The sequence below is a fragment of the Scyliorhinus torazame genome, chromosome 6 (genome assembly GCF_047496885.1).
Source record: "Scyliorhinus torazame isolate Kashiwa2021f chromosome 6, sScyTor2.1, whole genome shotgun sequence".
In the NCBI taxonomy this organism is placed as follows: domain Eukaryota; kingdom Metazoa; phylum Chordata; class Chondrichthyes; order Carcharhiniformes; family Scyliorhinidae; genus Scyliorhinus; species Scyliorhinus torazame.
The window spans coordinates 55,946,419-55,970,204 of NC_092712.1; the positions used below are offsets into that span (position 1 = coordinate 55,946,419).

A 23,786-nucleotide genomic window follows, 5' to 3' on the forward strand; every position below is an offset into this window, starting at 1 on the left:
TATAGGCCAATTAGCCTGACCTCGGTTGTTGGCAAGATTCTAGAATTCATTGTTAAGGATGAGATTTCTAAATTCTTGGAAGTGTAGGGTCGGATTAGGACAAGTCAGCATGGATTTAGTAAGGGGAGGTCGTGCCTGACAAACCTGTTAGAGTTCTTTGAAGAGATAACAAATAGGTTAGACCAAGGAGAGCCAATGGATGTTATCTATCTTGACTTCCAAAAGGCCTTTGATAAGGTGCCTCACGGGAGACTGCTGAGTAAAGTAAGGGCCCATGGTATTCGAGGCAAGGTACTAACATGGATTGACGATTGGCTGTCAGGCAGAAGGCAGAGAGTTGGGATAAAAGGTTCTTTTTCAGAATGGCAACCGGTGACGAGTGGTGTCCCGCAGGGTTCAGTGTTGGGACCACAGCTGTTCTCTTTATATATTAACGATCTAGATAACGGGACTGAGGGCATTCTGGCTAAGTTTGCCGATGATAAGAAGATAGGTGGAGGGGCAGGTAGTATGGAGGAGGTGGGGAGGCTTCAGAAAGATTTAGACAGTTTAGGAGAGTGGTCCAAGAAATGGCTGATGAAATTCAACGTGGGCAAGTGTGAGATCTTGCACTTTGGAAAAAAGAATAGAGGCGTGGACTATTTTCTAAACGGTGACAAAATTCATAATGCTGAAGTGCAAAGGGACTTGGGAGTCCTAGTCCAGGATTCTCTAAAGGTAAACTTGCAGGTTGAGTCCGTAATTAAGAAAGCAAATGCAATGTTGTCATTCATCTCAAGAGGCTTGGAATATAAAAACAGGGATGTACTTCTGAAGCTTTATAAAGCATTAGTTAGGCCCCATTTAGAATACTGTGAGCAATTTTGGGCCCCACACCTCAGGAAGGACATACTGGCACTGGAGCGGGTCCAGTGGAGATTCACACGGATGATCCCAGGAATGGTAGGCCTAACATACGATGAACGTCTGAGGATCCTGGGATTATATTCATTGGAGTTTAGGAGGTTGAGGGGAGATCTAATAGAAACTTACAAGATAATGAATGGCTTAGATAGGGTGGACGTAGGGAAGTTGTTTCCATTAGCAGGGGAGACTAGGACCCGGGGCACAGCCTTAGAATAAAACGGAGTCACTTTAGAACTGAGATGAGGAGAAATTTCTTCAGCCAGAGAGTGGTGGGTATGTGGAATTCATTGCCACAGAGGGCGGTGGAGGCCGGGACGTTGAGTGTCTTTAAGACAGAAGTTGATAAATTCTTGATTTCTCGAGGAATTAAGGGCTATGGAGAGAGAGCGGGTAAATGGAGTTGAAATCAGCCATGATTGAATGGTGGAGTGGACTCGATGGGCCGAATGGCCTTGCTTCCACTCCTATGTCTTATGGTCTTATTCTACTCGACTTTGCTTGTAGCCCGTTATATTGTTTAAGCCTTGCCCAACTGATGAGTGTGTCGTTAGTCTGTGACTCTAGCTTAGTCTGGTATTGCCTCTTGGTGTCCCTGATGGCTTTGCGGAGGTCGTACCTAGATTTCTTGTATAGGTCAGGGTTGCCAGTCTTGAACAGCTCAGACCTGGACTTCAATAGGGAATGGATCTCCCGGTTAAACCATGGTTTCCAGTTGTGGAACGCACGTACTACCTTCTTTGGCACGCAATCTTCGACACACTCACTGATTGATATGCCTTCAATTCACCAAGAGGCCGAGTGAACATAAGGCTTTATTAGTCGTGAAGTTGCCTAGCCAGAGTCAGTTGTGCAGACGAGTGCCACCCGCAGGTGGCCGGGTTATATATGGCCCCGGTACCGGGATTACAGTACAGTACCTGGAAGCAGCTCGTATCACCATTTCCAGGTCATAGGTTACATTAGGTGGATACAATGGTTACAGTGTCATGCATTATGGTGAATACATTCACCACACTGATGAAGTCTGTGACGGTGGTGGCATACTCGTCTAGGTTGGCCATTGTGTTCTTGAATATTTACCAGTCCTCTGACTCCAAGCGGTCAATTAGGAGCTCTGGAATTGCCTCGTACTAACGTTGCACAACCTTTTAAAAAAAAAAATTGTTTTTATTAGTTTTGTTTTTATACAAAGCAAAGATGAACGTGAAAATACACAGAAACTATCTACATTGGTTACCATTTTACATTGGTTACAATTTATATTTCTCAGCAAATGCCTAGTTTTTAACAAAATATATATTTTATTACAAACATGTATCAAAACAGGTGACAACACAAACACCCCAGGAAACATACTTCCCAGCAATCAACTATACATTCTGTACAATTTGTTTCCCTTTTTCACTCTCCACCCCCCTTCTCCCTGCCCCGAACAGCTCCTCAAACATGGTCACAAACATCCCCCACCCTTTCTCAAAACTCCCCGCAGAGCCCCTTAACTCGCACTTTTTCTTCCACAACCGCAGGAAGTAGTACAGGTCACCCAACCAAGCCGCTATGCCTGGTGGCGATGCCAAAAACCACTCCAGTAAAATTTGCCGCCGTGCAATCAGCGAGGCAAAGGTCATGACATCGGCCTTCCTCCTCTCCATGAGCTCCGGCTTCTCTGAAACCCCAAATATCGGCACCAAAGGGTCCGGGTCCACCTCCTCCTCCACTATCCTGGCTAAGAGTGCGAACACTCCCGCCCAGAATCTTCCCAATTTTCTGCAACCTCAAAACATGTGCGCGTGATTCGCTGTCCCCTGCCCACACATCTCACATTCATCTGCTACCCCCTGAAAAAACCCACTTATTCTCACTAGTCATATGCACCCCGTGCACCACCTTAAACTGTATCAGGCTCATCTTTGCACAACAGGAGGTCCCGCTTACCCTATGCAGTGCCTCACTCCATACTCCCCACTTGAGGCTGGTTTAGCACAGTGGGCTAAATAGCTGGCTTTTAAAGCAACTAAGGCTGTCAGCAGCACGGTTTCAATTCCCGTACCAACCTCCCTGAACAGGTGCCGGAATGTGACGACTAGGGGCTTTTCACAGTAACTTCATTTGAAGTCTACTTGTGACAATAAGCGATTTTCATTTACATTGATCTCCCCTCCCAACTCCACTTCCCATTGAGCTTCACCACCTGCTAGTAAGTGCCTGGTTTTGGCTAGGTCCCCTGCTCCTGACTCCCTTCCGCCCCTTCCCCCTCGATCCCCCTCCCTTTCCTCTTATATGGCGTGCCTTCTTTGCTCGTTGGGTCTTCCAACCTGGACTCCGGCGGGTGATTAGGGAGGCAAAGGCAAGGGTGTCGGCCCTCCTCACCATAAAGAGTCCTGGCTGCTCTGGTAACCCAAAGACTGCCACTCGCGGGCATGGCTCCACCCTCATCTCCACAACCTTGTACATTGCCTCGAAGAAGGCTGTTCAGAACCCAAGAAGTCTGGGGCATGACCAAGCATGTGGCCATGGTTAGCCAGGCCTCCTTGGCACTGTTCACGTTTGTCCTCCACCTCTGGGAAGAACCCACTCAATAGGGTTCTGGTTAAGTGAGCTCTGTGTACCACTTTCAGCTGCATTAGGCTTAGCCTGGCTCAAGTGGAGGTGGAGTTGACCCTGTGCAGTGCTTCGCTCCAGAGTCCCCATCCTAGTTCAAACCCTAGGTCCTCCTCCTATTTTCCCCTTGTCTCGTCCAGTGGTGAACGTGCCCTTCCCAGTAGTCGCCGCAGTTACCCCTCCCTAGAATGTCAGCGTCCAGTATGTCCTCTAATAGCGATCGTTGCAGTGCTCGTAGGTATGTCTCTTTTTCCCTATGTAAGAAGTTTTTGACTTGCATATATCTTAATTTGTTTCCCCCGGTCAGTTGGAACCTCCTTGTCAGTTCCTCTAGTGTTGTCAGTCTATTGTCTGTGTAGAAGTCCCTAACTGCCAGCGTCCCCTCATCCTGTCTCCACCTTTTGAAGGTGGTGTCCTTTTTGGCTGGCACGTACCTGTGGTTGTTGCAGATAGGGGTCTTAATGAACATCTCAGTTAGACTGAAGTGCTGTCGTAGTTGATTTCATGACCGGAGTGTGGCTATCGCCACTGGGCTCGTTGAGTGTCTAGTTGGTGGGGATGGGAGCGCTGCAATGGCAGTGCCCAGAGGGATGGCCACGTGCAGGAGTCCTCCTCCATTATTACCCATTTATCCATCCATTTACTTTTTCCACTGTTGCTGCCCAGTGGTAATATTGGAAGGGCTAGGTCCCACCCATGCTTCACGTTCTTTGCAGGACTTTTTGGGGGATCTTTGGGTTCTTTTCAACCCGCCCACACAAACAGCATGATCAATTTTTCCACTGAGTTGAAAAAAGCCTTGGTGATGTAGATCGGTATGCATCTGAACAGGAAGGCAGTACGTTCATCTCGATCATCTACACCCTCCTCGCCTCGTAGAGCGAGAGTGTGTCCCACCTCTGCAGGCCCTTTTTTAACTTCCTCCACGAGGCTGGTCAGGTTCCACTTGTGGATCCGTGTCCAGTCATGGGGAATTTGGATTCCCGGATGGTGGAATTTGTTTTGGGCCTGTTTAAATGGCATTCCCTCCAGCTCGGCACCTCCCACTTGTGGGTTCACCTGGAAGATCTCAGTTTTGCTCAGGTTGAGTTTGTAGCCTGAGAAGGTTCCAAACTCTTTCAAGAGTTTGATACTGTCTCTGCTGCTTTGTGGGTCTGTGATGTTGAGGAGCAGGTCATCTGCATAGAGAGAGACTCAGTGCACTCCGTCTCCTCTTTGGATCCCCATCCAATTTTTTGCCACACTGAACACGATCGCTAGTGGTTCGATCGCTAGGGCGAACAGCAGCGGGGACAGCGGGCATCCCTGCCTTGTGCCTCTGTGCAGATGAAAGTACTTAGAACTGATGGTGTTCGTCCGTACACTCGCCATGGGAGCGCTATACAAGAGATTCACCCAGGCGGTGAACCGTGTTCCAAGCCCAAACTGCTCCAGAATCTCTATGAGGTACTTCTACTTGACTATGTCGAAGGCCTTTTCTGCATCCAGGTAGATGATCACCTATGCTGTTTTCTCCCTGGGTGGAGTCATTATCACGTTCAGCAGGCGCCTGATGTTTGATGTTAGCTATATACCCTTGACAAAGCCCAGCTGGTCTGCCACCACCTCTGGTACGCAGTTCTCGTTGCTTGGCTAGGATATTTGGCCAGTATTTTCACGTCTACGTTTAGCAGCAAAATGGGTCTGTAGGACCTGCATTCTTTTGGATCTTTGTCCTTTTTGGGTATCAGCAAGATTGAGGTATGTGCTGGCGTAGGTGGCAGGGTGCCCCTTGCCATCGAGTACATGAACATCTCCCTCAAGTGCGGGGCCAGTACTGCCACAAATGTTTTGTAGATATCCGCCGGGAATCCGTTTGGTCCCCACTGCCCACATCTGCTCCAGAAATATGCTGTTCTTTCACCATATTAGAGGTCCTCCCTGTTTTGGGGTTCGACCTGTCTGTCCGTGGGTTCTGTATGCAGTTAAATTCCCCTCTCACCCCTGATGATGTCTGTGTGTGTTGACGTCAGGGATTTCCACTATGGTGGTCTTTCTAAACTCCATGTCATCGCAGTTGGGCGCGTACACGTTCACCAGGACCACTGGTGCCCAGTCCTTGACACCACTGACCATGACGTACCGTCCCCTCTGTCCGTGACCATCCTCGTCACAGTAAACACCATCCTTTTGTTAAGCAGTCTGGCTACTCCAGCTCTCGTCCCATAGCAGGAACGGTAGGTCTGTCCAACCTAGCCCTTCCTTACCCGCAGTCGGTCCTTCTCCCTCAGGTGTGTCTCTTGTGGGAAGACTAAGTCAGCTTTCATACTTTTCAGATGGGCGAAGGCTCTGGATCTTTTCACTGGGCTATTGAGTCCCCTGACGTTCCATTGAGTATCCTTAGGGTTGTTTTTGACCCAACCCCCTACTGTGGGATCAACCAGTTACCTTGCGAGTGTGCCCCTGTACTCCTGGAGTTTCCTTCTATCAGGGGGCCATCCAAATGGCTGTGGTCACCGTTCTCACCATGAGGCCATGCCCCTGCGCTTCGGGATTTCCCTTTGTCCAGGGGCCACCTAACATGGCCTCCAACTATGTGTACACCATGTGAGTGAGCCCCTGCACTCTGGGGTTTCCCTTTGTTTGGGAACCTTCCAAAGTGGCTGCTTGCGGTGCCTTTGTGTTCCAAGTCACCACGTGTGGCCTGTTGTAACCAGCCTAATACCCTTATTACTCGTCTCCCTGTTTACCCTATGATTCTTTCTCCCTTGTCCTCTCCTCCTCCTGTTACTGCAGCCTCCATGCTCCCCTACCCCCGTTTACTCCCCTGACTGTCCCCCATTGGTGTTGTGTACCCCCCCCATTCTGTTACCAGGCTCTCTCTCCCCTGTGGGAGCCACGCCACGGTCCCCCTCTCGCTCGTACCTCCTGGCACTAGCTTTCCTGCAAGGCTGGTGGCCCTCTTGAGGTCGGCTATGTGTCTACCCTTTGCCCGCTATCTGTTTTCCCCATCTGCTACCCTCCTCACCCTCTCCTGTGCTCCGCTGTCTGGCTCCTTCCTTCCGACACTTTAGTTCCCATCTTCAAAGCGAGGCAATGCAGTCCTGTACAAAGTGTCTCTCAGGCTGATTAAGTGCTTTTGGGTGATCTTCTCGCCACTGTCTCTGCTGCTATTTTCCCAGCCCGTTCTCCAGGACAAATTTTGTCCACTTCTGCAGGGGCTGTGAAGAAAAGCTCCCTGCCCTGGAATGTGACCCAGAGTTTAGCCGGGTACAGCATCCCAAATTTGTCTTTGTTTTTGTACAGCGCTGTTATGTTCTGTGTTGTGACCGTGGTAATGATGCACACAGAACATCTAGTTCTTTGACTAGGAATATAGTTTATTTACAAAGTGAGCATGTGGAAAGATAACTGACAAACTATCGTACAGACAGTAACGAATAATTGAACTTTCCTGGAACTACTTCTAACGGGACTGTCCTCGAGTACAACTTACTGCCAACTGCCGTATCTCTCGTGCATCTCTATCGCCACCTGCTGGTCGGAGGTCATACAGATACCTATATACATTAATGTGCATATGCATATCATAACGGCTGCCGTTGTTCATTCTGTTGAACTCTGCCGGACGCTCAGTCAGGTCTGCTCAAATGTCTTATAAATCCTGATCTGGTGTCCTTCACTGTTGTAGGTCCTTGTCGACCTGGCCCAACGCAGGGTTCTTTTCCGGCCTTGTTACCGGTGCATTTTGCATCGCCCTTGGCTGCGGGAATCATAGAATTTACAATGCACAAGGAGGCAATTTAACATGGCTAATCCACCTAATCTGCACATCTTTGGAGTGAGAGGAAACCGGAGCACCCGGGGCAAACCCACGCAGACATGGGGAGAAGGTGCAGACTCTGCACAAACAGTGACCAAAGCCTGGAATCGAACCTGGGGCCCTGGAGCTGTGAAGCCATAGTGCTAATCACTGTGCTACTCTCTAGGTTTTGGTTTTGGCCGGAGACCAGTGGGCTCTGTCTATTTCTGGCGGGTTTGGGAAGCTGTTCCTTCCCACCAGTTTTCCCAGCATCTATCTGGGCCACTTTGTCCGTGGTCTGTCTTAGCTCCCTTTTGGTAGGCCCACTATTTTTAAGTTATGCCGCCATGACCGGTTGTCCTGGTCCTCTATTTTTCCTTCAGGCTCCCCTGTGTCGCAACCAATCTCCCTATTTCCATCTCCAGGGCGGCGATCTGGTCACTCTGGTCTGTTGAGGCTTTTTCTAATTCTTTGATGGTGTTCCCCTGGGCCTCCAGTCATGTCTCTGCCTTGTCCAGGACCACCTGCATGGTTGCCAGAGCCTCCGCGACCACCACCGTGGTCCACAGCTTTGTCCCTTCCCTATGTTCTCTTAGTTCCCTGGAGAGGAACATCTTCCATCTGCCCTCTGGTGAGGGGGAAGACGGTGCGCGGCTTACCGATCCGTCTCGTTCTGATGTGGCCGGCGCTTTGTCACCTTGTGTGTCTGCCATCTCAGCCGCTTGTTTCTCCTGGTTTCTCACGTTTCTTGTCTCCTTACAGCCTCTGGAGTTAGTGTTGTTCGGCATCCTCTCTTGTAGTATTATGAGCTAAGGTAAGGGGGTACTTCTTCCCCCCCCCCTTTTAGCAGGCTATTTTGGGTCAAAGAGCCTATTTTCGGCTTTGTAAGAGGAGAGCCACTTGGTGTGTGACTGCTCAGCACATCCCCGTCACTGGAAGTCTTGCATGACCTTCTTAACTGGATTCTCCTGATTAAGTTTCTGCTTATATGCCAGGAGACGTCTTGTGGTCCGATTTTCCAAAGTGCGGTCAGGGGATGGATCGGTAGGCGTCTTTGATGATTGTGTAGCAATGGTCAAAGATGTTGGGGCCCCTGGTGGGACAGATGTGTTGGTGGAATTTTGGCGGTACACTCGAGGTTGGCCTGTTGAAGTCCCCGGCCATGATGAACAAGGCCTCTGGGTGTTCAGTTTCACTGTTATTTATAGTGGCGTACAATTCATTAAGCGCCTTCCCCACTTCCGCCTGGAGTGGGATGTAGACCTCTTGCGATGATAGCAGAAGTGAACTCCCGTGGAAGGTAGTATGGGTGGTACTTCAGTCATGTATTCCAGGTCTGGAGTGCAGTAGTTCACCAGGGTCGCCACATCTGAGCATCAGGAGTTGATGAGGAGGCAAACCGTTCCACCCTTCGCCTTGCCAATGCAGCCATACGGTCGGTCCATTGGTGAATTGAGAAGCCGCCAGTTTGTATGGCAGAGTCCGGTGAGGAAGGGGCGAGTCATGTCGCTGTGAAACAAAGCACACAGCAGTCTCTCACTTCACTCAGAGATAAGTCTAGCTTTAAGCTTGTCCATCTTGTTTTCGATCGCTTGGACATTTCCCAGGAGTATGTTGACTTAAAACCGTTTTACGCTCAGCTGCAGACCGGCGCGTTTCCCTCGCTTCCTATGTCGGCAGCTGCTTCTGGGTGGTCCCGGGATCTGATGGGAGAAGTCTGACCTTGTGGACGGTAAGTGGTTGCATCTGGCAGGGTCCCGGGTGCTGGTTGCGATTTCGGAGTCGCTGGGGTGGGGGGTGCGGCATGTTTGCGATCAAGTTGGGCCCCAGGGTTCTGCAAGGACGGGTTTACCTTACGATGTGCGCTGTTTTGGGGGTGGTTAGGCTGGTTTGTCACAAGGTTTACCATTAAAAATAAGCACAATTATATTAAAAATAGGTGTTAAAGTAATTTTTGATAAACAAGTTGATTGATCAATTGTTCAACAATCAAGCAAAATTTAGCATTTTCAATGCTGCGAGAAAGTGGAGGCAAAATAAAATGAAGAGCAATTTGTAAATGTCTTGTAAGAATCCACTAGAGGGCACCAAACATAATAAAATTATTTTACAGAAAATACTCAAACTATTTATATACATGACATGATAAAGCTTTTAAACCCGTTACTTCACCCAGATTTATCTGGGCTCAATCCACTTAATTAGCTGTCCTGATTTTAAAATAGCAATGTTGAGAAAAGCAGCAGTCGCATGAGAATGCTAGTGACACTGGCCAGTATTTTTAGAATGGCGGAATACTCCAGTTTTTACTGATTGTGGGGGTGGGGGTGGTCCCTGATATTTAAAGGAGGCTGCTGATGGAGGTGCCTGTCACTCCTCCTCCCTCCCAAGGTCTGGACAGGGTTATATTTTGGGCTTTCTTCCTGTCCTGAACTCCTCCCGCCAGTCTGGAAAATTGAGGCCGCGTGGAAATCAGGTCTCAAGTAGTCAATAATTGGCCACTTAAGAGCCTCAACTGGTGACAGATCAGGCCGGTTCACTTACGACTCGCCCATCCCAGAGTATAATTGCAGCAAGGCCAGGTGGGCGGGAACTGGGTGGGAAGGCCATCCCATAGGGTAACATACAATTCTGCCCATTGACGTAAGATTTTCCTGGTGTCAGAAGCTTCCTGTCCTCAACATGGACCTGAATGCACACTTTCAATGTAATTTTCAAACTTGCTGATGGGCCATATACTGGCATTTCAGCTAGCATTTCAATCTAACCCACCTGGTGCAAACAGGGAGGTGGGTAGTTAAAATGGTACGCGGGGAAATTCACGTCATTGTTCTAAATGCATTACCACTGCATTACACGTTTTAAAATTTTTTATTTTATTGGAGGCATTTTCAAATATATACATAACGAAGAAGAAAAACAAAACCCAAGAATAAAAACCGACCACGACAACAGCAAACAGCAACAACAGTCTGACACCCCTCCCAAAAAAACTCCCCCCCCCAACTCTACCTGCTGCCACCCCCAGCGCCTGCCCCCCATTTTAACTGTTAACCCAGGCCCCAAGCCCAAACAGAAGATAACATCCCCCCCGCCCCCACTGATGACTCAATATGCCTTAAATAAATTGATGAACAACTTCCACCTCCCTCTGCACCTCTGATGGCAAACTTGATTTTAAGTGCAGCAACTCTGTCAAATCACTCACTCATACTCCTGCACTCGGCAGCTCCAAGTTCCACCAGCACAACAAAATCCGTCTCTTGGCTATCAGGGAGTTAAAGGCCAACACATAGAACACAGAATGTACAGTGCAGAAGGATGCCATTGGGCCCATCGAGTCTGCACCGACCCACTTAAACCCTATCCCCGTAACCCAATAACCCCTCCTAACATTTTTGGTCACGAAGGGCAATTTATCATGGCCAATCCACCTAACCCGCACGTCTTTGGACTGTGGAAGGAAACCGGAGCACCCGTAGGAAACTTACGCAGGCACGGGGAGAACGTGCAGACTCCGCACAGAGTGACCCAGCGGGGAATCGAACCTGGGACCCTGGCGCTGTGAAGCCAGTGTTATCCACTTGTGCTACCGTGCTGCCCAAACACATTGGCCTCTCTCCTCACCTGCACTCAAGGAACCTCTGACACTCCAAATATTGACACCTCCGGACTCGTAGCTACTGTTTCCCCCCAAATCTTTGACATTATATCTGAAAACCCTGTCCAAACCCCTCCCCCAAAACCTTCCATTCTATAATGCTGTCGGCACTGGTTCCACACCATCAACATTAATACCACTACCGGGCTCGAGGTGTATTTGGCCAGCAAGAACAGAAGACGTGGCAGCAATACTGCCCTCAAACTGGTCCCATTACACGAGGCCACCTTCATCTGTCCCCATACCAACCTCTTCTCCACCGCCCATTTCCTAACCATTGCAATGTTTGCTGCCAATAATAGTTTTGCAAGTTCGCAACGCTAAACTTCTTCCCTGCCTCGTGATCCTTCTCCAAGAACACCCTCCGAGCCTACAGGGCCTTACCCGCCCACACAAACCTCAAAATCATCCCACTAACATTCCTAAAAAAGGATTGGGGCACAGAGATCGGGACGTTCTGAAACAAACTTCAGCAACACTGTCATCTTTACTGTCAGGACCCGACCAGCCAATGGCAACAGCAGCGCATCCCACCTCTTAAAGTCGGACTTCATTGCCTCCACCAACTGTACCAAATTTAACTTATGCAGCTGGGTCCAACTCCGCGCCACTTGTATCCCAAGATAACAAAAACTCGTCCCTACCAGTCGAAGCAGCAGCCTCCCCAAACTCCATGTGGTAGTCTGTGTAGAGGTATTACGGTACCTGGTAATGCTGGAACACCATTGGTAGATATTGTATGTTTCCTATTGGTCAAGCTGTATGGCAGCTCCGCCCTGCAAGGCGGGGTATAAGAGCCCGTGCCGCCCCAGCAGCCTTCTTTCTGTACCTGAGCTGCTGGGGGGAACATTGAGCTTATTAAAGCCTTCAGTTGGACTCCAACCTCGCTTTAGTAGTCATTGATCGTGTATCACTCCATCCCTGGCCCTGGGCATGAATTGGGAATATCTCACTTTTCCCCATGTTGGACCTATACCCCGAAAAGAGGCTGCACTCCTCCAAAGTCCCCATGGTCCGTCGAAGCTCCCAACCTGGGTCAGAAATATAGGCAGGAGATCATCCGCCTACAAAGAAACTCGGTGCTCCACCAACCCTGCACTCAATATCCCTTCACCCCCAAAGTGCCATTGCCAGTGGGTCAATTGTTAGGGCAAAGAGCAGCAGGGAGAGCGGATACCCCTGCCTCACCCGTGATGCAATCCAAAATACACTGAGCTGACCTTGCTTGCCCATTCACTCGCCTTAGGCGCCTTATACAACAGCTGAACTCAGTCCACAAATCTCTGCCCAAACCCAAACCGCCCCAGCACCTCGAATAAGCATTCAGCTCTGCATCAACATTTCGGTCTTTGCATATCACCTGGAGATGTTCACATTCCCAAGTACAACATAAACTAAAGATATACCTTATAGCTACATTCTCTGGTCTTGATTCTCCTTCACAACTTGACAAAAAGTGGGATTCCAACTCACAGGTTACTGGCCAACAGCTAACACTCTGAAGGTGGGGAATATAGAACATAGAATGCAGGAGGCCATTCGGCCCATCGAGTCTGCACCGACCCACTTAAGGCCTCACTTCCACCCTATCCCCGTAACCCAATAACCCCTCCTAACCTTTTTAGACACTAAGGGCAATTTAGCATGGCCAATCCACCCAACCTGCACGTCTTTGGACTGTGGGAGGAAACCGGAGCACCCGGAGGAAACCCACGCAAACACGGGGAGAACATGCAGACTCCACACAGACAGTGACCCAGAGGGGAATCGAACCTGGGGCCCTGGCACTGTGAAGCTACAGTGCTGTCCACTTGTGCTACCGTGCTGCCCAGCAATATATTTCTCTCATCCAAAGTAAATAAATGGCATTATATTGCAGAGAAAAGATGAGACTTACTGTAAATGGGTGAAGCATGGGAAGTCTAGAGTAACATCATAGAATGTTTACAACACATACATACAAATTATCAGTAAGCCATTTGGTCCCATTCTCCTTCAAAAAACGCTAACATTCAATTTGCCTTCCTAATCACTTTGCTGTTCTTCATCGTAACTTTTGTGAGTCATGTACCAGGGTACTGATATCTCTCTGTAGCTCAGAATTCTGTAATCTCTCTCCATTTAGATCACATGCTGTTTTTCTATTCTTCCTGCCAAAGTGGACAGGTTCACATTTTCCCACATCACATTCCATCTGCCAAATTATTGCCCGCTCACTTAACCTATCCATTTAAAATTACTTAATCCCTCATGTCCTTTTCACAAGTTCATTTCACAGAAGGAAGCCATTTGGCCCATCATGTCTGTGCTGGCCCCGTGAAGGAGCAGCATACCTAGTGCCCCGCACCCACCTTCTCCACGTAGCCTGGCAAATTAAAGGCAAAAACGTTCAACGGTAGATTAACTGTCCTGTGCAATTTACATTGTTAGGAACAATCTTCTCTGACCTTTTTCTGTTTCCGGAAAATAATCCAATTGCCTCTTGAACGCCTAATTTGATTCTGCGTCGCGCAAGTATGTTTGCTTCATCACAGTGGGCAGCATGGTGGCACAGTTGCCTCACAGCACCAGGTATTTGGGATAAATTCCAGCTTTGGGTGTCTGTGTGGAGTTTGCACATCCTCTCCATGTCTTTGTGGGTTTCCTCTGGGTGCTCCAGTTTCCTCCCAAAGTCCAAAGATGTGCAGGTTAGGTGGATTGGCCATGCTAAATTGCCCGTTAATGTCCCTTAGGTTAGTTGGGGTTACAAGGATGGGGAGTGGGCCAAGGTAGGGTGCTCTTTCAGGTCGGTGCAAACCCGAAGGGCCAAATGGCTTCCTTCCGCACTGTAGGGATTCTATGAGCAATGACCTTCCTTCCATCAAAAGGTTAGAAGTCGTGATATTTACTGTGACTGCACAATATTCATTCCCAACTCCTCAGATACTGAAGCAGTCCATGTCCAAAATGCAACATCACCTAAACAATGTCCAGGCTTGTGTTGTCTGGTTTAGCACAGTGGGCTAAATAGCTGGCTTGCAATATAGAACAATGCCAGCAGCGCGGATTCAATTCCCGTACCGGCCTCCCCGAACAGGCGCCGGAATGTGGTGATTAGGGGCTTTTCAAAGTAATTTCATTGAAGCCTATTGTGACAATAAGCGATTATTATTAAGTGGCTAGTAACATTCACACCACACGTGCCGGGCAATGACCATCTCCAGCAAGAGAGAATCTAACCATTGTTCCTTGGCATTCAATAGCATTAGTCGCTAAATCCCCCACTATCAACATCCTGGACCAGCATATAAATACTGTTGCTACAAGATGTGGGCAGAGGTTAGGAATCCTGTGGTGATTAACTCATCTCCTGACTCCCCAAAGCCTGTCCTCCACCAACAAAGTACGGAATGTGATAGAATTCTCTCCACTTGCCTGGATGAGCACAGCTCCGGCAACACTCAAGCTCAACGCCATCCAGGACAAAGCAGCCCGCTTGATTGGCACCCATTGCACAAAATGTCACCCCCTCCACCACTGACAAACAATGGCAGCCACGAGTACCATCTACAAGATCCACCAAGGTACCTTCGGCAGCACATCGCAAACCCACGACCACTACCATCTAGAAGGTCAAGAGAAGTGCAGCAGATAACTGGAAACCCTGACTTGGAAATATATCGCCGTTCCTTCGCTGTCGCTGGGGCAACATCCTGGAACTCCCTAACAGCACAGTGGGTGTAACTACATCTCAGGGACAGCAGCAGTTCAATAAGGCAACTCGCCACCACCTTCTGAAGGGCAACTAGGGATGGGCAATAAATGCTGGAAAAGCCAGCGAAGCCCACATCCTGTGAAGGACTAAGAAAATAAGGCTCTCGGCCAGTGTATTCCAGATCCTAATCACCATTTCAGGTGAAGAAGCTTCTCCTCGGTGTGGATAATGCGTTATCGGCCAATTCACCCCAAATCTGCGCCCTGTGGTTGTCGATCCTGCTTCCATGGATGCGAACAATTCCTGCTGCCCACTATGTCCACCACACCCCTCGCAGGCCTTTGAACGCGGCAGTGGCGGGAGCTGATTTTCCCATCGCCCACCGCACCTTTCCAGAAGCTTCTGGCGTGACGTCACAGAACGAGGTGCGTCTGCGAGACGTCACGCCGACGCAATAACGGACAGGCGGAAGTGACGCAGTGGGTTTTTCCTTCCCACCCCCCCCCCCCCATCACCACTCTCGGTCCGGCCGCCGGTGGATGTTTCTAGATCAGGGCCGGATCTGCAGCTGTCCCGAGTCGCGCAAACGGAGCCTCGACAGAGCCCGAAGGTGAGAACGGAGGGGAGCGGGCAGCTCAGCGGCGGTCGCTGCTGCTCCTGACGATGAAGCGACTGTTTGGCCAGAGCCGCGCTAAAGAGGAGAAAGATGTCCCCGGGGACACAACAAAATGGGGGAAGCAGTTCTGATCTTATTTTAAACTAGCGAGCGAGCCTTTCAACTGGCACCCAATTTCCTTTAACAAGAAACTATTGTTTGCGGGGGGGGGGGGGGGGGGCATGTTGAGAATAATAGATTTCCATTCCCCCCATCATCTCTTCTCTCCCCCACATCATCTCTTGTCCCCCCCCATCATCTCTTGTCCCCCCCCCCAATCAATCATCTCTTGCCCCCCCCATCATCTCTTGTCCCCCCCATCATCTCTTGTCCCCCCCATCATCTCTTGTCCCCCCCCATCATCTCTTGTCCCCCCCCCATCATCTCTTGTCCCCCCCAATCATCTCTTGTCCCCCCCAATCATCTCTTGTCCCCCCCAATCATCTCTTGTCCCCCCCAATCATCTCTTGTCCCCCCCAATCATCTCTTGTCCCCCCCAATCATCTCTTGTCCCCCCCAATCATCTCTTGTCCCCCCCAATCATCTCTTGTCCCCCCCAATCATCTCTTGTCCCCCCCAATCATCTCTTGTCCCCCCCAATCATCTCTTGTCCCCCCCAATCATCTCTTGTCCCCCCCAATCATCTCTTGTCCCCCCCAATCATCTCTTGTCCCCCCCAATCATCTCTTGTCCCCCCCAATCATCTCTTGTCCCCCCCAATCATCTCTTGTCCCCCCCAATCATCTCTTGTCCCCCCCAATCATCTCTTGTCCCCCCCAATCATCTCTTGTCCCCCCCAATCATCTCTTGTCCCCCCCAATCATCTCTTGTCCCCCCCAATCATCTCTTGTCCCCCCCAATCATCTCTTGTCCCCCCCAATCATCTCTTGTCCCCCCCAATCATCTCTTGTCCCCCCCAATCATCTCTTGTCCCCCCCAATCATCTCTTGTCCCCCCCAATCATCTCTTGTCCCCCCCAATCATCTCTTGTCCCCCCCAATCATCTCTTGTCCCCCCCAATCATCTCTTGTCCCCCCCAATCATCTCTTGTCCCCCCCAATCATCTCTTGTCCCCCCCAATCATCTCTTGTCCCCCCCAATCATCTCTTGTCCCCCCCAATCATCTCTTGTCCCCCCCAATCATCTCTTGTCCCCCCCAATCATCTCTTGTCCCCCCCAATCATCTCTTGTCCCCCCCAATCATCTCTTGTCCCCCCCAATCATCTCTTGTCCCCCCCAATCATCTCTTGTCCCCCCCAATCATCTCTTGTCCCCCCCAATCATCTCTTGTCCCCCCCAATCATCTCTTGTCCCCCCCAATCATCTCTTGTCCCCCCCAATCATCTCTTGTCCCCCCCAATCATCTCTTGTCCCCCCCAATCATCTCTTGTCCCCCCCAATCATCTCTTGTCCCCCCCAATCATCTCTTGTCCCCCCCAATCATCTCTTGTCCCCCCCAATCATCTCTTGTCCCCCCCAATCATCTCTTGTCCCCCCCAATCATCTCTTGTCCCCCCCAATCATCTCTTGTCCCCCCCAATCATCTCTTGTCCCCCCCAATCATCTCTTGTCCCCCCCAATCATCTCTTGTCCCCCCCAATCATCTCTTGTCCCCCCCAATCATCTCTTGTCCCCCCCAATCATCTCTTGTCCCCCCCAATCATCTCTTGTCCCCCCCAATCATCTCTTGTCCCCCCCAATCATCTCTTGTCCCCCCCAATCATCTCTTGTCCCCCCCAATCATCTCTTGTCCCCCCCAATCATCTCTTGTCCCCCCCAATCATCTCTTGTCCCCCCCAATCATCTCTTGTCCCCCCCAATCATCTCTTGTCCCCCCCAATCATCTCTTGTCCCCCCCAATCATCTCTTGTCCCCCCCAATCATCTCTTGTCCCCCCCAATCATCTCTTGTCCCCCCCAATCATCTCTTGTCCCCCCCAATCATCTCTTGTCCCCCCCAATCATCTCTTGTCCCCCCCAATCATCTCTTGTCCCCCCCAATCATCTCTTGTCCCCCCCAATCATCTCTTGTCCCCCCCAATCATCTCTTGTCCCCCCCAATCATCTCTTGTCCCCCCCAATCATCTCTTGTCCCCCCCAATCATCTCTTGTCCCCCCCAATCATCTCTTGTCCCCCCCAATCATCTCTTGTCCCCCCCAATCATCTCTTGTCCCCCCCAATCATCTCTTGTCCCCCCCAATCATCTCTTGTCCCCCCCAATCATCTCTTGTCCCCCCCAATCATCTCTTGTCCCCCCCAATCATCTCTTGTCCCCCCCAATCATCTCTTGTCCCCCCCAATCATCTCTTGTCCCCCCCAATCATCTCTTGTCCCCCCCAATCATCTCTTGTCCCCCCCAATCATCTCTTGTCCCCCCCAATCATCTCTTGTCCCCCCCAATCATCTCTTGTCCCCCCCAATCATCTCTTGTCCCCCCCAATCATCTCTTGTCCCCCCCAATCATCTCTTGTCCCCCCCAATCATCTCTTGTCCCCCCCAATCATCTCTTGTCCCCCCCAATCATCTCTTGTCCCCCCCAATCATCTCTTGTCCCCCCCAATCATCTCTTGTCCCCCCCCCAATCATCTCTTGTCCCCCCCAATCATCTCTTGTCCCCCCCAATCATCTCTTGTCCCCCCCAATCATCTCTTGTCCCCCCCAATCATCTCTTGTCCCCCCCAATCATCTCTTGTCCCCCCCAATCATCTCTTGTCCCCCCCAATCATCTCTTGTCCCCCCCAATCATCTCTTGTCCCCCCCCAATCATCTCTTGTTCCCCCCCCAATCATCTCTTGTTCCCCCCCCAATCATCTCTTGTCCCCCCCCAATCATCTCTTGTCCCCCCCCCAATCATCTCTTGTCCCCCCCAATCATCTCTTGTCCCCCCAATCATCTCTTCTCTCCCCCTGCCCAAAATCATCACTCCCCCCCCCCAAAATCATCACTTCCCCCCCAAAATCATACTTTTCCCTCTCCCAAATCAAGACTTTTCCCTCCCCAAATCAGACCTCCCCCCAATCATCTCCCCCCCCAAATCATCTCCCCCCCCAAATCATTTCCCCCCCAAAATGATCTCTTTCCTCCCAAAATGATCTCTTTCCCCCCCAAAATGATCTCTTTCCTCCCAAAATGATCTCTTTCCTCCCAAAATGATCTCTTTCCTCCCAAAATGATCTCTTCCCCCCAAATCATCTCTTCCCCCCAAATCATCTCTTCCCCCCAAATATCTCTTCCCCCCAAATATCTCTTCCCCCCAAATCATCTCTTCCCCCCCAAATCATCTCTTCCCCCCAAATCGTCTCTTTCCCCCCGGAATCGTCTCTTTCCCCCCGGAATCGTCTCTTTCCCCCCCGAATCGTCTCTTTCCCCCCCGAATCGTCTCTTTCCCCCCCGAATCGTCCCTTTCTTTCTCTGCCCCGTCTCTTTCTTTCTCTGCCCCGTCTCTTTCTTTCTCTGCCCCGTCTCTTTCTTTCTCTGCCCCGTCTCTTTCTTTCTCTGCCCCGTCTCTTTCTTTCTCTGCCCCGTCTCTTTCTTTCTCTGCCCCGTCTCTTTCTTTCTCTGCCCCGTCTCTTTCTTTCTCTGCCCCGTCTCTTTCTTTCTCTGCCCCGTCTCTTTCTTTCTCTGCCCCGTCTCTTTCTTTCTCTGCCCCGTCTCTTTCTTTCTCTGCCCCGTCTCTTTCTTTCTCTGCCCCGTCTCTTTCTTTCTCTGCCCCGTCTCTTTCTTTCTCTGCCCCGTCTCTTTCTTTCTCTGCCCCGTCTCTTTCTTTCTCTGCCCCGTCTCTTTCTTTCTCTGCCCCGTCTCTTTCTTTCTCTGCCCCGTCTCTTTCTTTCTCTGCCCCGTCTCTTTCTTTCTCTGCCCCGTCTCTTTCTTTCTCTGCCCCGTCTCTTTCTTTCTCTGCCCCGTCTCTTTCTTTCTCTGCCCCGTCTCTTTCTTTCTCTGCCCCGTCTCTTTCTTTCTCTGCCCCGTCTCTTTCTTTCTCTGCCCCGTCTCTTTCTTTCTCTGCCCCGTCTCTTTCTTTCTCTGCCCCGTCTCTTTCTTTCTCTGCCCCGTCTCTTTCTTTCTCTGCCCCGTCTCTTTCTTTCTCTGCCCCGTCTCTTTCTTTCTCTGCCCCGTCTCTTTCTTTCTCTGCCCCGTCTCTTTCTTTCTCTGCCCCGTCTCTTTCTTTCTCTGCCCCGTCTCTTTCTCTCCTCGCCCCCCCCTCTGCTCGGCCCCCCTCGCCCCCCCCCCTCTCTCCCTCTGCTCGGCCCCCCTCGCCCTCCCCCTCTCTCCCTCTGCTCGGCCCCCATCGCTCTCCCTCCCCTCGCCCCCATCGCTCTCCCTCCCCTCGCCCCCATCGCTCTCCCTCCCCTCGCCCCCATCGCTCCCCACCTCCCCTCGCCCCCATCGCTCCCCACCTCTCCTCGCCCCCATCGCTCCCCACCTCTCCTCGCCCCCATCGCTCCCCACCTCTCCTCGCCCCCATCGCTCCCCACCTCTCCTCGCCCCCATCGCTCCCCACCTCTCCTCGCCCCCATCGCTCCCCACCTCTCCTCGCCCCCATCGCTCCCCACCTCTCCTCGCCCCCATCGCTCCCCACCTCTCCTCGCCCCCATCGCTCCCCACCTCTCCTCGCCCCCATCGCTCCCCACCTCTCCTCGCCCCCATCGCTCCCCACCTCTCCTCGCCCCCATCGCTCCCCACCTCTCCTCGCCCCCATCGCTCCCCACCTCTCCTCGCCCCCATCGCTCCCCACCTCTCCTCGCCCCCATCGCTCCCCACCTCTCCTCGCCCCCATCGCTCCCCACCTCTCCTCGCCCCCATCGCTCCCCACCTCTCCTCGCCCCCATCGCTCCCCACCTCTCCTCGCCCCCATCGCTCCCCACCTCTCCTCGCCCCCATCGCTCCCCACCTCTCCTCGCCCCCATCGCTCCCCACCTCTCCTCGCCCCCATCGCTCCCCACCTCTCCTCGCCCCCATCGCTCCCCACCTCTCCTCGCCCCCATCGCTCCCCACCTCTCCTCGCCCCCATCGCTCCCCACCTCTCCTCGCCCCCATCGCTCCCCACCTCTCCTCGCCCCCATCGCTCCCCACCTCTCCTCGCCCCCATCGCTCCCCACCTCTCCTCGCCCCCATCGCTCCCCACCTCTCCTCGCCCCCATCGCTCCCCACCTCTCCTCGCCCCCATCGCTCCCCACCTCTCCTCGCCCCCATCGCTCCCCACCTCTCCTCGCCCCCATCGCTCCCCACCTCTCCTCGCCCCCATCGCTCCCCACCTCTCCTCGCCCCCATCGCTCCCCACCTCTCCTCGCCCCCATCGCTCCCCACCTCTCCTCGCCCCCATCGCTCCCCACCTCTCCTCGCCCCCATCGCTCCCCACCTCTCCTCGCCCCCATCGCTCCCACCTCCTCGCCCCCCCCATCGCTCCCCACCTCTCCTCGCCCCATCGCTCCCCACCTCTCCTCGCCCCCATCGCTCCCCACCTCTCCTCGCCCCCATCGCTCCCCACCTCTCCTCGCCCCCATCGCTCCCCACCTCTCCTCGCCCCCATCGCTCCCCACCTCTCCTCGCCCCCATCGCTCCCCACCTCTCCTCGCCCCCATCGCTCCCCACCTCTCCTCGCCCCCATCGCTCCCCACCTCTCCTCGCCCCCATCGCTCCCCACCTCTCCTCGCCCCCATCGCTCCCCACCTCTCCTCGCCCCCATCGCTCCCCACCTCTCCTCGCCCCCATCGCTCCCCACCTCTCCTCGCCCCCATCGCTCCCCACCTCTCCTCGCCCCCATCGCTCCCCACCTCTCCTCGCCCCCATCGCTCCCCACCTCTCCTCGCCCCCATCGCTCCCCACCTCTCCTCGCCCCCATCGCTCCCCACCTCTCCTCGCCCCCATCGCTCCCCACCTCTCCTCGCCCCCATCGCTCCCCACCTCTCCTCGCCCCCATCGCTCCCCACCTCTCCTCGCCCCCATCGCTCCCCACCTCTCCTCGCCCCCATCGCTCCCCACCTCTCCTCGCCCCCATCGCTCCCCACCTCTCCTCGCCCCCATCGCTCCCCACCTCTCCTCGCCCCCCATCGCTCCCCACCTCTCCTCGCCCCCATCGCTCCCCACCTCTCCTCGCCCCCATCGCTCCCCACCTCTCCTCGCCCCCATCGCTCCCCACCTCTCCTCGCCCCCATCGCTCCCCACCTCTCCTCGCCCCCATCGCTCCCCACCTCTCCTCGCCCCCATCGCTCCCCACCTCTCCTCGCCCCCATCGCTCCCCACCTCTCTCGCCCATCGCTCCCACCTCTCCTCGCCCCCATCGCTCCCCACCTCTCCTCGCCCCCATCGCTCCCCACCTCTCCTCGCCCCCATCGCTCCCCCACCTCTCCTCGCCCCCATCGCTCCCCACCTCTCCTCGCCCCCATCGCTCCCCACCTCTCCTCGCCCCCATCGCTCCCCACCTCTCCTCGCCCCCATCGCTCCCCACCTCTCCTCGCCCCCATCGCTCCCCACCTCTCCTCGCCCCCATCGCTCCCACCTCTCGCCCCCATCGCTCCCCACCTCTCCTCGCCCCCATCGCTCCCCACCTCTCCTCGCCCCCATCGCTCCCCACCTCTCCTCGCCCCCATCGCTCCCCACCTCTCCTCGCCCCCATCGCTCCCCACCTCTCCTCGCCCCCATCGCTCCCCACCTCTCCTCGCCCCCATCGCTCCCCACCTCTCCTCGCCCCCATCGCTCCCCACCTCTCCTCGCCCCCATCGCTCCCCACCTCTCCTCGCCCCCATCGCTCCCCACCTCTCCTCGCCCCCATCGCTCCCACCTCTCCTCGCCCCCATCGCTCCCCACCTCTCTCGCCCCCATCGCTCCCCACCTCTCCTCGCCCCCATCGCTCCCACCTCTCCTCGCCCCCATCGCTCCCCACCTCTCCTCGCCCCCATCGCTCCCACCTCTCCTCGCCCCATCGCTCCCCACCTCTCCTCGCCCCCATCGCTCCCCACCTCTCCTCGCCCCCATCGCTCCCCACCTCTCCTCGCCCCCATCGCTCCCCACCTCTCCTCGCCCCCATCGCTCCCCACCTCTCCTCGCCCCCATCGCTCCCCACCTCTCCTCGCCCCCATCGCTCCCCACCTCTCCTCGCCCCCATCGCTCCCCACCTCTCCTCGCCCCCATCGCTCCCCACCTCTCCTCGCCCCCATCGCTCCCCACCTCTCCTCGCCCCCATCGCTCCCCACCTCTCCTCGCCCCCATCGCTCCCCACCTCTCCTCGCCCCCATCGCTCCCCACTCTCCTCGCCCCCATCGCTCCCCACCTCTCCTCGCCCCCATCGCTCCCCACCTCTCCCTCGCCCCCACCCTCGCCCCATCGCTCCCACCTCTCTCGCCCCCATCGCTCCCCACCTCTCCTCGCCCCCATCGCTCCCCACCTCTCCTCGCCCCCATCGCTCCCCACCTCTCCTCGCCCCCATCGCTCCCCACCTCTCTCGCCCCATCGCTCCCCACCTCTCCTCGCCCCCATCGCTCCCCACCTCTCCTCGCCCCATCGCTCCCACCTCTCTCGCCCCCATCGCTCCCCACCTCTCCTCGCCCCCATCGCTCCCCACCTCTCCTCGCCCCCATCGCTCCCCCACCTCTCCTCGCCCCATCGCTCCCCACCTCTCCTCGCCCCCATCGCTCCCCACCTCTCCTCGCCCCCATCGCTCCCCACCTCTCCTCGCCCCCATCGCTCCCCACCTCTCCTCGCCCCCATCGCTCCCCACCTCTCCTCGCCCCCATCGCTCCCCCACCTCTCCTCGCCCCCATCGCTCCCCACCTCTCCTCGCCCCCATCGCTCCCCACCTCTCCTCGCCCCCATCGCTCCCACCTCTCCTCGCCCCATCGCTCCCCACCTCTCCTCGCCCCCATCGCTCCCCACCTCTCCTCGCCCCATCGCTCCCCACCTCTCCTCGCCCCCATCGCTCCCCACCTCTCCTCGCCCCCATCGCTCCCCACCTCTCCTCGCCCCCATCGCTCCCCACCTCTCCTCGCCCCCATCGCTCCCCACCTCTCCTCGCCCCCATCGCTCCCCACCTCTCCCTCGCCCCCATCGCTCCCCACCTCTCCTCGCCCCCATCGCTCCCCACCTCTCCTCGCCCCCATCGCTCCCCACCTCTCCTCGCCCCATCGCTCCCACCTCTCCTCGCCCCATCGCTCCCCACCTCTCCTCGCCCCCATCGCTCCCCACCTCTCCTCGCCCCCATCGCTCCCCACCTCTCCTCGCCCCCATCGCTCCCCACCTCTCCTCGCCCCCATCGCTCCCACCTCTCCTCGCCCCCATCGCTCCCCACCTCTCCTCGCCCCCATCGCTCCCCACCTCTCCTCGCCCCCATCGCTCCCCACCTCTCCTCGCCCCCATCGCTCCCCACCTCTCCTCGCCCCCATCGCTCCCCACCTCTCCTCGCCCCCATCGCTCCCCACCTCTCCTCGCCCCCATCGCTCCCCACCTCTCCTCGCCCCCATCGCTCCCCACCTCTCCTCGCCCCATCGCTCCCCAC

General features: G+C 54.5%; 1 protein-coding gene and 1 long non-coding RNA gene across 7 annotated transcripts in view; one reads left to right on the plus strand and one right to left on the minus strand.

The window, feature by feature from the left end:
• Positions 1-1,700: 1,700 nt before the first annotated feature.
• LOC140424801 (uncharacterized) lies at positions 1,701-15,055 on the minus strand. Its single transcript, XR_011947692.1, has 2 exons — positions 14,836-15,055; positions 1,701-2,051 (listed from the first exon to the last, which is right to left on the minus strand). It is a non-coding gene; the product is annotated as an uncharacterized lncRNA (long non-coding RNA).
• Positions 15,056-15,126: 71 nt separating this feature from the next.
• The window catches only part of dnajb6b (DnaJ heat shock protein family (Hsp40) member B6b), a 235,791-nt gene continuing 227,131 nt past the window's right edge, over positions 15,127-23,786 (plus strand). For 2 of the 6 annotated variants that reach the window (XM_072508218.1, XM_072508224.1), the window contains exon 1: positions 15,130-15,253. The gene's annotated coding sequence lies outside the window, so the exon portion shown is untranslated. Of the gene's footprint in view, positions 15,254-23,786 lie in introns of all 6 variants that reach the window. The other 4 variants (XM_072508220.1, XM_072508223.1, XM_072508219.1 and 1 more) reach the window with 3 other exon arrangements.